This window comes from Ammospiza caudacuta, chromosome 3 (genome assembly GCF_027887145.1).
Source record: "Ammospiza caudacuta isolate bAmmCau1 chromosome 3, bAmmCau1.pri, whole genome shotgun sequence".
Classification (NCBI taxonomy): Eukaryota; Metazoa; Chordata; class Aves; order Passeriformes; family Passerellidae; genus Ammospiza; species Ammospiza caudacuta.
In genome coordinates, this window is record NC_080595.1 from 82,579,685 (window position 1) to 82,592,249 (window position 12,565).

Below are 12,565 nucleotides of genomic sequence, written 5' to 3' on the forward strand. Positions count from 1 at the left end.
TCTTTTCTCTTCCTATTGCACTGACAGTAGAACAGAGCACAACAGGGCAGGTTGGAATATATTTTTCACCATATTAGGTGAAGCTTCTTGACATTTATGGCACTGTTTGACACCCCACTGAGCTGCTGCATTTCAAGAAATTTGTCTAATGTTTCCACCAGAAATATTTTTAGCTTTTCTCTTCTGCAAAACATTTCAAAATTCCAGCTTTTCACCCCAGTTAAGGACAGAGACAAACTTCATGATGCTGGAATGTCTCACAGTACTTACCATTTCAGTGGGCTGCAGTTCAGCTGATGGGTATGTGTAACACCAACCTCTAACTCCATCCCTTCTATAACTGGAGAATTTCTAAGATAGGTTCAAGTACAAACATCAAACCTGACTGCAGGCAAAACTGAGCATGGTTTTCTCTGGGGCTGTGAATCACATGTGATGCTACTAGAAATGAAGGATATCATGTATATCAAAACCAAAAATCCAACCTTACAAAAAAGGGCTATGTATTCAATATTCACCTTGCTCTAGACATCACAAATTATTTCCAGGCACATTGGTCATATCTCTCTCTCCAACCCATGTAAAGGCATACTACTTTGTCAATGCTAGTTCTGCATTAATAGATATTAATGGCTGTTTTTTCTCTGTTTCAAATTGACCCAAGATCTTCAGTATCTTGACAGGTTACTTGAAATGACTGTTCAAGTCAGCTCACATTTGTCACATATTTAAGTCACAGGTATTGAGCTTGTCAGCTGAATTGCCAGTATTGGACTTGTCAGCTGAATTTTTCAATTTGATGTCAGAGAAAACCAAATTGTTATTGACACACCACAGGAAACATCCTGCTCTCTGGACACAAAAAGTGAAAGGTTACCACAAGGAGCACCTGGGGAATTAAGAATATAAAAAAGGGAAGAATGGGTTGTCATGAAGTCAGTAGGCAGTCCTGAGAAAAAAGAAAACAATCTATTTCTGCTTTTTGATATTCTACAAAATTTTCCTTAGCTGAACCTTTGTTAGTCAAGCACAGTAGGGCTCCTGGCTTTCCTTGGTCCCACCAGATTTTCTATTCATCTTGGAAGACTTTTAATTCTGGACCTCAAGTCTGTGCTCCTTAGGCACACTTGGTTTTGCATCATTTGTTCAGCCAAATTATTGGAGATGAAAGATGATTGACAACAGTCATTTACCTGTAGTCAAGTCAGTAAAACAAGAGTATAAATGTTTAGCTGTTAGTCTAATCAGTAAAGCAGACATTATAGTGGTTACTGTACGTTTAAAATACAAAACCAACATAGTATCCAGAGATAAAAAAAGGGTAAGAAGGGAGCTGGGCTTCATTCACAACTTTTCATACAAAATTATTGGGTGTAAGACTTGTATATGCTTTTGTGCTCAGCTGGGCATTCATTTTTCAAACTGCCTCTTTGACGGATAGACGGCCACACAGAAGATGTGCAAAGCAATGTCAGAGTGTGTGCAATAATTTTTAAATGACATGGTGTCACAGGGAATCATCTCTAATAACAAAGGCTCCGTGCAGGGTGATGACAGTCCTGAAGAGGATCCTGTGATACTGAGCCTGTCATGAGCAACACAGCTTCAGGTTTCTTCCTATCCTTTTTTCCTGACAGTCACTTAACTGAAAGCACCACCTGATGAAAACTGGCAGCAGTGTCCTAGGGAGAGGAGGATGATGACATAAATTCAATAACCAGGGATCTTCACCCAGATCCAGAGAGTTTCACACATACTGTGGTTTGGGTCAAGAGTAGTTATTAGGCTTTCTTTCTGACTTGGATTTTGAAAAGTATATACTTGCTGTGCTTCCAGCACAGCAGTCAGTTAAAAGAAAAGAACTACCTTTTATCAGTGGTAAACCTTTTAGCTGTGCCAGGTGTGGTTCCCCTCTCTGTGACCTTCACCAAGATCCCTTGGGAGCTCCGTTCCGCCCCCGTCAGTGGGGAGCAGGAGTAGTAACTCCATACAAGTCAATAAATTAATCCTGGAACACAATGGCTGAGTCAGATGTGTACATTTTGTCCTTGATATTGACTGCAGAAAACCTAAAGGTGTTGAGTAATAATTTCCAGGATCCCTTGGCAGCAACCCCTTGAGCAGCTGCCAGCCACTGCTCTCCACAGGGCCATCTCCATGCCAAGGTGGAACTGAACTGCTTCTGCTCAGCCTGAGCACCTCAGGACCAAAGGGAAGCTCAACACTACACATCTGTTCTCTCCTACTGCTCCCCAGGCTTCAGAGGTGACCTGGGCATGAGAGATAAGGCAGAGAGCCAGGGGCGAGTGCCTTGGCCACCAGCACAAAACCTGCCCTCGCTGCTCCACCTCTGGGCCAAAGCCTCACCAGGCTGTCACTGGGAATGCCTTTCCAGAGGGCTTACTGCCATGGTGCAGCAATGCCAGCAGGATGGCAGGATGCCACAGATGGAGCCCATGGGTGTGTGGCTGCACTGAATTCCCCAGGGAGGGATTACAGCTGATGTGTTTGATGAGCAGGTTTATTCATGCACGGGATGCAGTCAGTCTTCTCATCTTCCATCTATTTTCTTGTAATTACAGGGACATATGGTTGCGTTTCGTAATTAATTTCCACAAATTAGAAGCATTCAGAGAAGGCTGCTTAGAATGAAACAGTCAGGGTGTTATGTGAGTTTGTCTTTACATTAATTGATTTTAAAACATTTGTAAGTAAGTTGGTTGTTCCAGCTGCAACAAGAAGATTTGATACTTTCAAAACTCATTTTCACTGGGACCTCAGGGCCCTTGGTGAATCTAAACAAAATTAAAGTCCCAACACTGTTCCATGGCCAGAAAATAATTTTTCTACAACTGGGGAGACAGAGACACAAATAGTGAGGGTTTCAATTCAGCCTTGTAATAGAAACTGCAGCAGGGAAAATTTAGGTCAAAATGTTTTTGTCAAAAGAGGAGAAGAATCCACAGGAATGATAATAAGACCAATGCTTCAATTCATATTTTTAGAATTCCCCTTTTTAAATGGCAAAAATGCTTTTCCTGCTAACATATTACCAAATCATAATAGCATCAGACTTTTTACTACAAAGAAGCACTTTATGCAAAGTTGTAACTACTTGGATTTAAAGAGGATGAGGGCATAGACCTTTAACAAGTGTCAGAAATCCTGGCAGAGCTTACAGATGTCTTAGGCCATGAAGATTTACTTTGCTTTTACTTCAAGTATATGCCATTAAGAGATACTAGTGATTCAGTACTTGACACACAGAAATAAATCTGAAAATAATAAGAAGGAATTAAGAGGTCCTGACATTTCCTTGAATACCCAGAAGAATTCCTGGAAACTGAAGCAGTGGAATAATTCCCCAGGGAAGCAGTCTCCCATTACCTTCCAAGTTTAATTACAGCTTTGGATGTATGACTGGAAAAACAAACAGCAATGAAAAAAATTCTGCCCTGTCAATAAATATTTTCTATTTCTGATTTGCCTCAGTATAAGTTTCTCCCTTTTTTGATATAGAGATTGAGTAAAAGACCTCAAGATACATTGCTACTTTTCAGTGGCTCCCTACAAATCTCTTCAAACAGAATATTCTGCTTTCACAGCTCAGAATTCAAATATTCTCTGAATTGACATAAATTCAATTGCCCTGCAGAAAAATAATAATAACAAAAGATCTGCTGCAGGTAACTAACAAAACTTTCTTTAATGACTGTAGAATACAAATGAAATTCCAGATATTTGAAGATTTGTCTCCTCCCCACACAGCCATTTGTCCACTACTGTTAGCAGTCAAAAGAATTATTCAGGAGAAACACAAACACTGTAGGAAGGTATTTAAATAAATATGGAAAGCAGATTGCCTTATTCCATTCCTTTATTTAGAGAAAAAACACAGTGAATTTTGTTTGGCATTTCCTGATGAATTTCCTTCTTAATAATTGCACTTAATGTTCTCTGGCTGCAGAATTGTGGAAAAATTCAAGCTAGAAGGGACTGTTAGAGGTCCTCAGTCCAATCTCCCACTCAAAACAGGACTAGCTTCAAAGCCCTTCAAATTTCAGGTTTTATTTCCCTGCATATCAGCTCTGGACCAGTAACAGCAATCTGTGTGGTGCTGTAACATTTAGAGCAGAACCAGAGTGGCCAAAGATGCCACTTTGGGGCAATGTCCTCCATTACAATCTGAAGGTAGTTTGAATAAACCCGACCTGTGTGTGGATTTTGCACTTCCCTGGGCCCAAGGCTCTCTCCGTGCTGCACAGGGGTGCAGTGGGAGGCTGCCCACAGGCTCCAGAGCCCCATCCCAGCACTGCTGGGTGCCCATGGAGCACAGGAAGGGCACAGGGGGTGCAGGGCAGCCCAGGCCACCTCCAGCTGCCCTGAACCCAACTCACCCAGGACTGTGCTGAGCCCAGCACACAGCCAAGATAAAGCTGGAGCACCTGACATGTGTGTCCCTGCTCCCAGAGCTGTTTTTCACCCCTCCACAGCATCACAGCAATAGAAGAAGCACCAAGGCTCCTCGAGGCAGAACTCTGCCCTCTCTGACTGCATGAACTAGATCCAGACCTATTCAATCCAAATTATTATTCTTAATACTGTGGTGGAGAGAAACAATGCAGGCAGTACCACAGAGGTGAGACTAACAGAGTTAGATCTCCCAGTCTCCAGTGGGATTTATCATGGCCATTTTTGACAGTCTTTGAGCCCAGCAGCAAAGCTAACTGCACTCCCCCAGCACACACAGAAACACATTTTCACAAGCAGTGAATACCTTGTAAGCCAAGCACTCCCTGCACTTGCAGCAGAAAGGGATTATTCACAAAGTGGCTGTTCAGAAAAGAGCATAATAGAAATTTAATTCTGCTGTCTGAAGGATCTGCAAAAATCATTTGCCCAAGGAGAAAAATAACATCAGAGAGTAAAAGCATGAGCAGCTGGGTGTGATGGCTGTGCACCTCCCTGCCTTTGCTCCAAGAGATGTGACTCAGAAATATCCCACACCTCTCCTGCAGCAGCAGCTCTCTCCTGACTCCCAACAGCGCCGCGCAGGTGAGCAAACACGAGGAAATAACGACACGATGGAAAAGTAAATGAGGGAGAGAGGATCCCACGTTATGTAACACTGCATTTAAAGGATTAATTGGGACAGCCTGATAAGGATGAATTGAATGTGTGAGAGCTACATTTTTTTTAATTGAGCAGCTTTTCTCCAGGGAAGAGAGCTAAGTTTAAACCATCTGTCCAATTTCAGTGTCATTTGCCAAGGAAATTATTAAATATTTTAAGATTAAATCAAAAGCTGGGAATCAAGGAGAAGCCTAGAAATAAACGATTTTGGGGTTTGTTTTACATGCAGTAATATGAAATTCAAAGTTGGTGAGTTTTAAATACCATTTCTCCCTCCTGCATGCACATACACATATGCACGTATGCACATCCACAGTCAAGAGAAACATTGAGACACAAGGCAGCATCTGAGTGAGCCAAAGCCCAGTGTGCAGCAAGGGACCAGGGGAAAAAAAATCAAAACCCCAAACCCCAGAAAACTGTGAGAAAGGTTGGGACAGCATCTGCCACAGAGGGAGAACCCAAAAAGGCACCTGGGGTGAAGGATCCTCTCATGGGTGCCTCAGGGGAAGAGTGAACATGGCAGCACTGATCCCACAATGTCATTTTCCAGGAGTCTAAGAGCATTTCTAAAGTGTGACAAAGGATCTGAATTACAGCTGCTAATCACAAGGCAACTGAAGAAATATGGGATTTCAGAGGATGGCTCATACAAAATCCTTCCTGCACCACCCCCACATGTTCTGCATGGTGCCCACCACCCCTCGTGTCCAGCTGTCAGGTGCTGACCAAGGTAAGAGAGAGGTGAGGGCACAAAACAGAGCTCCTGTGCCAGCGAGTCCCTGAGTATCTGCTGGGGTAAGGCAGGTGGCCAGAGTTCCTGTTTCCCTTCCTGTTCAGGGCATGCTAGAAAGATTTTCCCTTTACAGCTGCAAAGTATCCAGCAGTCAGGACTGGAAAGAGGCCTGCTGATAGGATTACCTGCTTGGAGTGGAAAAAGGTTTGTCTGGAAAGTCACTTAGCTCTCCTGACAAACACAGCACATTCCACTTAACCACAGCAGTCATGCTGTGCCCATTGCTGAATGAGGCTGGTGGGAGCTTGATCAGGATTCAATTTTACATTAAGAAGCCTACATTTCAGATGCTTACATTTACACTGAGTGCATAAACTCCCATCACAGTCCTTGGTGTTTTGGGGACCATTTCAGTTCTCTAACCAGAGTCAATGAGTGCCATTTGAGGGTGCTCAGGGTGTCTGCAGAGGGCTGATGGGCTCACCACAATGTCTGCACAGACCTGTGTGCTGCTGGAGACACCCAGGGGCCTCCCAGGACCTCTAGGTGATGAAAGGCACTGGTGTTTAGGACACTGCATGTTCTTTGAGACACCCCTGGGCTGTGGAGCAGGGCTCAGCCAGCACAGCCTGCAGTGTCCAGGCAGGACACCAGCCCATGATGGCACCTTTTCCACAGGGAATGTCCTCCTCCTCCTGCTGCCCTCTCCACCTTTAAGGGGCAAAGCCCTGTGTGCTCCCAGGCAGACCCAGCAGCTGATGGGGACAGACCTCACCCTGCCCTGGCACCCCAGACCACGCTCACTGTGGCTACACAGAGGTGCTGTGGTTGCACTGGAATTTCACCAGGGGCCAGTGGCAGCACAGGTTTTTCCATAAAGTCTTAAGTTGCGGCTCCAAGGGTTAAAGGGAAAACCTTAGCTTTTATTTCTTCTTATTATAAATGAAGTTTCTGTCCTTTCTCCCTAGGAAGAAGCCTGGAGAACACGAGGAAAGCAAACCAAATCAATTAAACCAAGGTGAGCATCATTAGCATTTTCCTCTAAAACCTGATTATTTTTAACCCAAACTCATAATGGCCCAAGAATTCTTGCTCCTGGCAATGCTGCAGGAGAGGAATTAATCTCAGCTCTATCCAGCATTCGTCTAGTCTGTCACTGAGAGCTCTTTTAATGGCAATGAAGTGAAACAGGCACTTTCATCTCAGCAGGTGTCTCAGACACCACGTTAGATGTTGGATATAAAACTTCACTAACTCTGGGCCAAAAAAATTCATATCCTAGCTGATCACTGCTGCAAAATGATAATAGACTTTTTGAGGTGTCATTTAATCAGGTTTTAAGACATAAATGTTATTTTTGTAGGGTAGCCAGCTCCTTAAGCTCATTTACAGATTTTTTAATTTCTGGTTTTATCTTCCCTCAACAACTGGTGCATTTCCTAATGTCCAGCTAATCACATTCATCAGCTTCCCTTTCACTCTTATTAAATATTGATTTGTTTACAGAACTTTTCACACCACATCTTAACCAGAACTACTTTGTAACCAAAGTCATTTTTATCAATGAGAAAAATACCATTTTTTCCTCATGTATTCTAATAACCTTTTCACATTATTAATTTTTATTCTTTGAAAAATAGCCATTTATCAAGTACCCAGATTATGCAACCACTTGTGGAATTTACCTCCTGCTTGCACAAAATCTGTCTAATTGGATCTATGATCTCTTGCATCCAGGAAAAAAATCCTCACTCTCTGTCCAGTGGTTTCTGTACCCTTGAAACAACTCTGATATTGGCTTCTCCACAGGACAAATAAAAGGCTGACCTTCCACTATGGAAAGGGGAATTTTAACTTATAAAACTGCACTGTGAAGTTTTATAATGTGTTGTAATTTCTGGACTGCCAGGGCTATTTTACTACGAGAAGCAGAAGTTCTTGAGCATCTTGACTGGAATAGTGAGGCATTAGAAAGTAATCAAATTCTCAGCATATCCATTAGCATTTGTTTCTTGGTGAAGAAAAGACATTTGCAAATATGGGAATTTTAAAAGTGAAAGTATCTAATATTTTTCCTTCCTTATGAAAAAAGCAGGTATTATTTTGTATGCAGAATTTTTTTTTCTGCTAAAAAAGTTCTTTAACCACTGAATTTTTTCCCCCTTTTGACAATATTATTTATTTCCAGCCTGACTTTCAATTTAATGAAGGAAACTAAAGCTGCATTTCTTCCTGGTAAATTTAAAATAAATCAGAATTGTTTAGATGAAAACAATCTTCATTGAATTATAAATCATATTTTCTTCTGCCATTGCAAAATATGTTGAAAAATACAGTCTAAAATAACCCAGGTACAACCAGGCTGTGTGTCTATTTTAAAACAAGTTTATTGGATATTTATTCCTTTTTGTTGAATTATGCTTTCTACACAAAACCACAGCTTGTGCAGACTAAGATTTAATTTCTTGCTAGAGCTACTTCAGAGGAAAATTATAGAAAAAGGAAGATATGACTGAACCAGATTCCACAGTCCCTTTTTTTTTTTTTCTGGTAATTTCTATCTTGTCTTTAGAGGAAAGACAGGAAAATGAGAGAAACTCTGTGCCTGTGGGCTGATCCCTCTGACCAAGGTGAAATCACCAGCCCTGGTGCAATCAGTGAGCACCAAGAAGATGTCTGCAAGATTTTTGTCAGAGTGAGGGCCTGAACCTTGGTGGCGGCTGTAGGGGAACAGGCACCCCTTCCCAGTGCTTCCCAAGGAGCCACAGCCTTCCTTTTTAGTACCAGCTGTGCTTAAATAATTACTGCCTGTTCCAGGCTGGAGCACTACTGATGTGCAACTGGAGGAAGAGAGGGTAGGAAAGCCACAGGAAGGCTGGAGCACAAGTGTTAGCAGGAGCAGCTGAGGGAGCTGGGAGCGCTTAGCCCAGAGAAAAGGAGGCTCAGGGCAGACCTTATCTAGAACCATCTGAAAGGAGGCTGTAGCAAGGCTGGGGTCAGCCTTTTCTCACAAGCAGCATGCCATAGTACCAGAGAAGATGGCTTCAAGCTGCACCAGAGGAGGCTTAGATATTAGGAAAAATTTCTTAACTGGAAAGGCTGAAAAGCATTGGAACAGGCTGCCCAGGTAAGTGGTGGGTCCCCATACCTGGAGGTATTTAAAGATGCAGCACTTAGGGATGTGGTTTAGTGCTGGAATTGACAGTGGTCAATCTCTGGACTTAAAGACCTTAGATTTCTTTTCAGCCTAAATGATTCTGTGATTCTCTGATTCCATGTTTTTATGAAAACAAAAGGGAACTGAGAGTCCAAGACTCACATCAAAAAATCACCTTGCCAACCACTAAAAATATGTTTCCATAGTTGGCTTGATTCATTGTTTTAATTCAATTTTCCAGCTCCAGCTGCAATCAGCTTCAGGACACGGCTGGTGGAAAACTTCTCAACCCTGCCAGACCACCCTGGGACATTTTGCTGGGCAGCCACACAAAGAAAAAGGGGCTGTGGTTGGGGCTTGACAATACACCCTGCACTGGCTGCCACATGAGGTGCTGCCAAGAAAAACCCAAGGCCCCTGCATGTCTCCTGAGTAGGAGATACTGCTGGTCAGCAGAAATGAGGCTGGGAAGCTCTGGCTCTGGGGCCCAGCACCACAGCCCTGCTCTGTAAGCTGAGAGGATCCTGTGACATAGGGATTCCATTGAAATAGCTTCTTGGATGGTAAAGGCACTAAAATGGGGAGGAGTACCATCTCCTAGCAGCAGAACCAGAGAGCAGCTTGCCTGGGTTCTGCTGCAGCAGCTGCAGATCACATAGTTATCTTCTGGGACCTTCTGTGCAGCCACAGGCCATGGGCTCCAGGCAAGGCTCCACCAGCATCTCCAAGAAGGGACTGTCAATGAGGCTCTGGGTGCAGCTTCCTGTTAAACTCTGTCTCCTCTGTCAATCAAAAGTCAATGTGTGTCCTACAACATCCTCTCCCTGCTTGCAAGTTATACCCCATGAGACCACCAATGAATCCATTCTGGCATGGAAGAATCACAGCACAGACCCCCTAAATAAAGCTGGTGCAGTGTCTGCTGTGACTGGCTAAAGTAGGTTAAGCACCTCTCCTCCTAAGGCAGGAGGGCATTCATGACTACAAAGTCTGTGGTGTTGCTGATAGTCCTGTCCATTGTCATAAACATCTGTGTCAAATAGCCAGAACTCCTCAGATCTCATTCTTGTGTAGTGCAGAGGTGTGGGTGTGTAGTTTGTGCACATCACTGCAGAGGTGCAGGCCAAAAGCTGAAGTGAACTCAAACTGAGGAGCTGTGAAGCTGCAGAGGAGTCTGTGCCAGACACAACAGCTCACTGCCCTCTGCCAGCCCAGCCCTCCCTGACAGGAGTGCCCAGGGACCCCACTGCAGCTCACAAAGCAGGCACCTCCCCGAGCTGGCACATGCCTCTGCATCACTGAACTAGACCAGTCTTGTCCTGAGTACACCGTGCTCTACCCAGCTCTGTAAGCCCCCATTCACTTCAGGAGATTTCAGGCAGGACATGTTTTCTTCCAGCTTTTTAAATCATGACTGATATTCATGAAAAGTTTTGCTAACCCGCGAAGCAGCAGGGGAAGGGATACGGAGGAGGAAAATTAATGTTAGTACAGAGATATTCTGCACGACTTCGAGACAAAAAATAGCCAGGGAGACTTAAAGAGACACAGCTAATCCAATAGCTTGGATTCCAATGGTCTTGAAATAAAAGTAGAAATGAAGGCAAAATATTAGCATGAATCTAGGAAGTTGTATGGTCTGGGAATTAGGAACTGTGGCTGAATCTCTACACTGAGAGAAATTTTTCTGGAGAAACTGAGACTGAAGTAAGTGCTGTAACCTAATTTCAGTGCTCCAGAAAGCCAGTGGCAGAGTCAGGACTTAACTGGCCCAGGCCCAGTGCAGTGCCTTTTGCATATTGCCTGCTATGTCTGAAAGGTGACCTCTACATCCTCATACTCCTACCCAAAACAGAGGGGGACAACATTGTCTTCACTGAGATCAGGAAATAGATTATCATTAACTTGGACCCAATTCCAACCCTAACACCTGTCTTGATGGCAACAGAGCTCCATTGGAGCAGCTCATCATAGCAATTTTTTGTGCCAGAGTTGAACATCTCACTGGAGGAGGACCTGACCTGGTGTCTGCTGCCTCCCTCAAGAAATTAACACACCCACTGTGGGGAATGTTTGATAGGAAGGATGTCTTCCCTCTCCAGGAGACAAGTGGCATGGCTGAGGTGCTTTGCTAAAGGCACAAAATGCACTCACAGTTGTACCACAATGACAATCTGACGTCTTCCAAAGACCTCAAAAAAATGTTTGTCAAAGAGATCTGAAAATGATCCCTACTTCCCATCATATCTGAGAGGGACATTGCTGTTGAGAACAGCCTTTAGCAACACTACTTTAAATGAAAGTGCAAATGACAATTAAATGAAAAAATAATCGGCATTTAATGTTCTCTTTTATGTACTTTTATTTTTTGGGTAAAGTTTGGTGTGATGGGTTAAAAACTAGATCTAGATGGGTTAAAAACTAGATCTAGATTGTGCCTCTCATGCATCAGACAGGCTAACTATAAGATACTGAGACACTTGAAAGTCGGAAATGTAGGTGATGTTGATAACATCTTCAAATAGTGCAATAATAGCGTTCGGTCACTCAAGGTCTTTCATTTTTGGAACTGCCCCATATGAGCGTGACATTCATTAGTTCAAACCTGTATCGTGCTACAGCAGTTTGGAAAAAAAAAAAAGAAGTTACTAGGAAGAGTATTAAAAATTTCATGAAGTAGTTTTTCCCTCAGGCATTTCTTTCAAGGTCAGAAAGCCTCACTCTTGTTTTTTCTGCTGGCATGAAAACATGCAGAGAGATGATGTGATGTGAAGACCCACACCTAATCCTGACCTTTAATTCTGAAAAACCTTCATCTTTACACATTTTTTTCAAATATGACTTTCTTTGATCTTCATGAAATTAAGAAAAATATGTACCCTGTTCCCTGGCATGCCTGCTGTAGGATGCCCAAATAGAAAACTTCTCAGGGACCAGCAGAGCCTCGTGAATAAAAACTGCTCCAAACCTTCCTTTACCCAAGTCAGAAGGAAATATTTATGACAGCTGAAAGCTATGATAAGGGCTGCATCTCTCAGCTTTTCGCCTTCCTTGTAGCAAAGCAAAGTTCACCTGGTTTGTGATGAGGGCCCATGTCCCCCCAGAGGCTCCCATGCAGGGCCAGATCCCAGGAACACACACTGCCTGCTCCGCTCTCCATCCCAAACCCCCAGCCCCTGCTCTCCCCATCATCCAGCCCTTCAAGTCCTCAAACCAATGCTTACAGCACTTGATCTCAAGGATCTTTGGCAACATCAAAAGGAGAAACACATTCATTTGGATTCCTCTGCCAGATAAAGCATGGCTATTCCCAGTGCCATTTTCAAACACCAAGATTTTCAAAATTGGGTGAAAATAAGATTAATGGAGTTGTGCATGGAGGAATTCTATCACCATTAAAAACAGAGCTTGTCAGTATTTTATGACTTTTCTTTCCATTCAGCTCCAGCCCTTTTTTTTTTGCCAGAAGAGTGCATTTGTTATAGTTCAGAGGTGTTTTCAAAAAAAATATTCCATTTTCTGATGACAAAATTTATCAA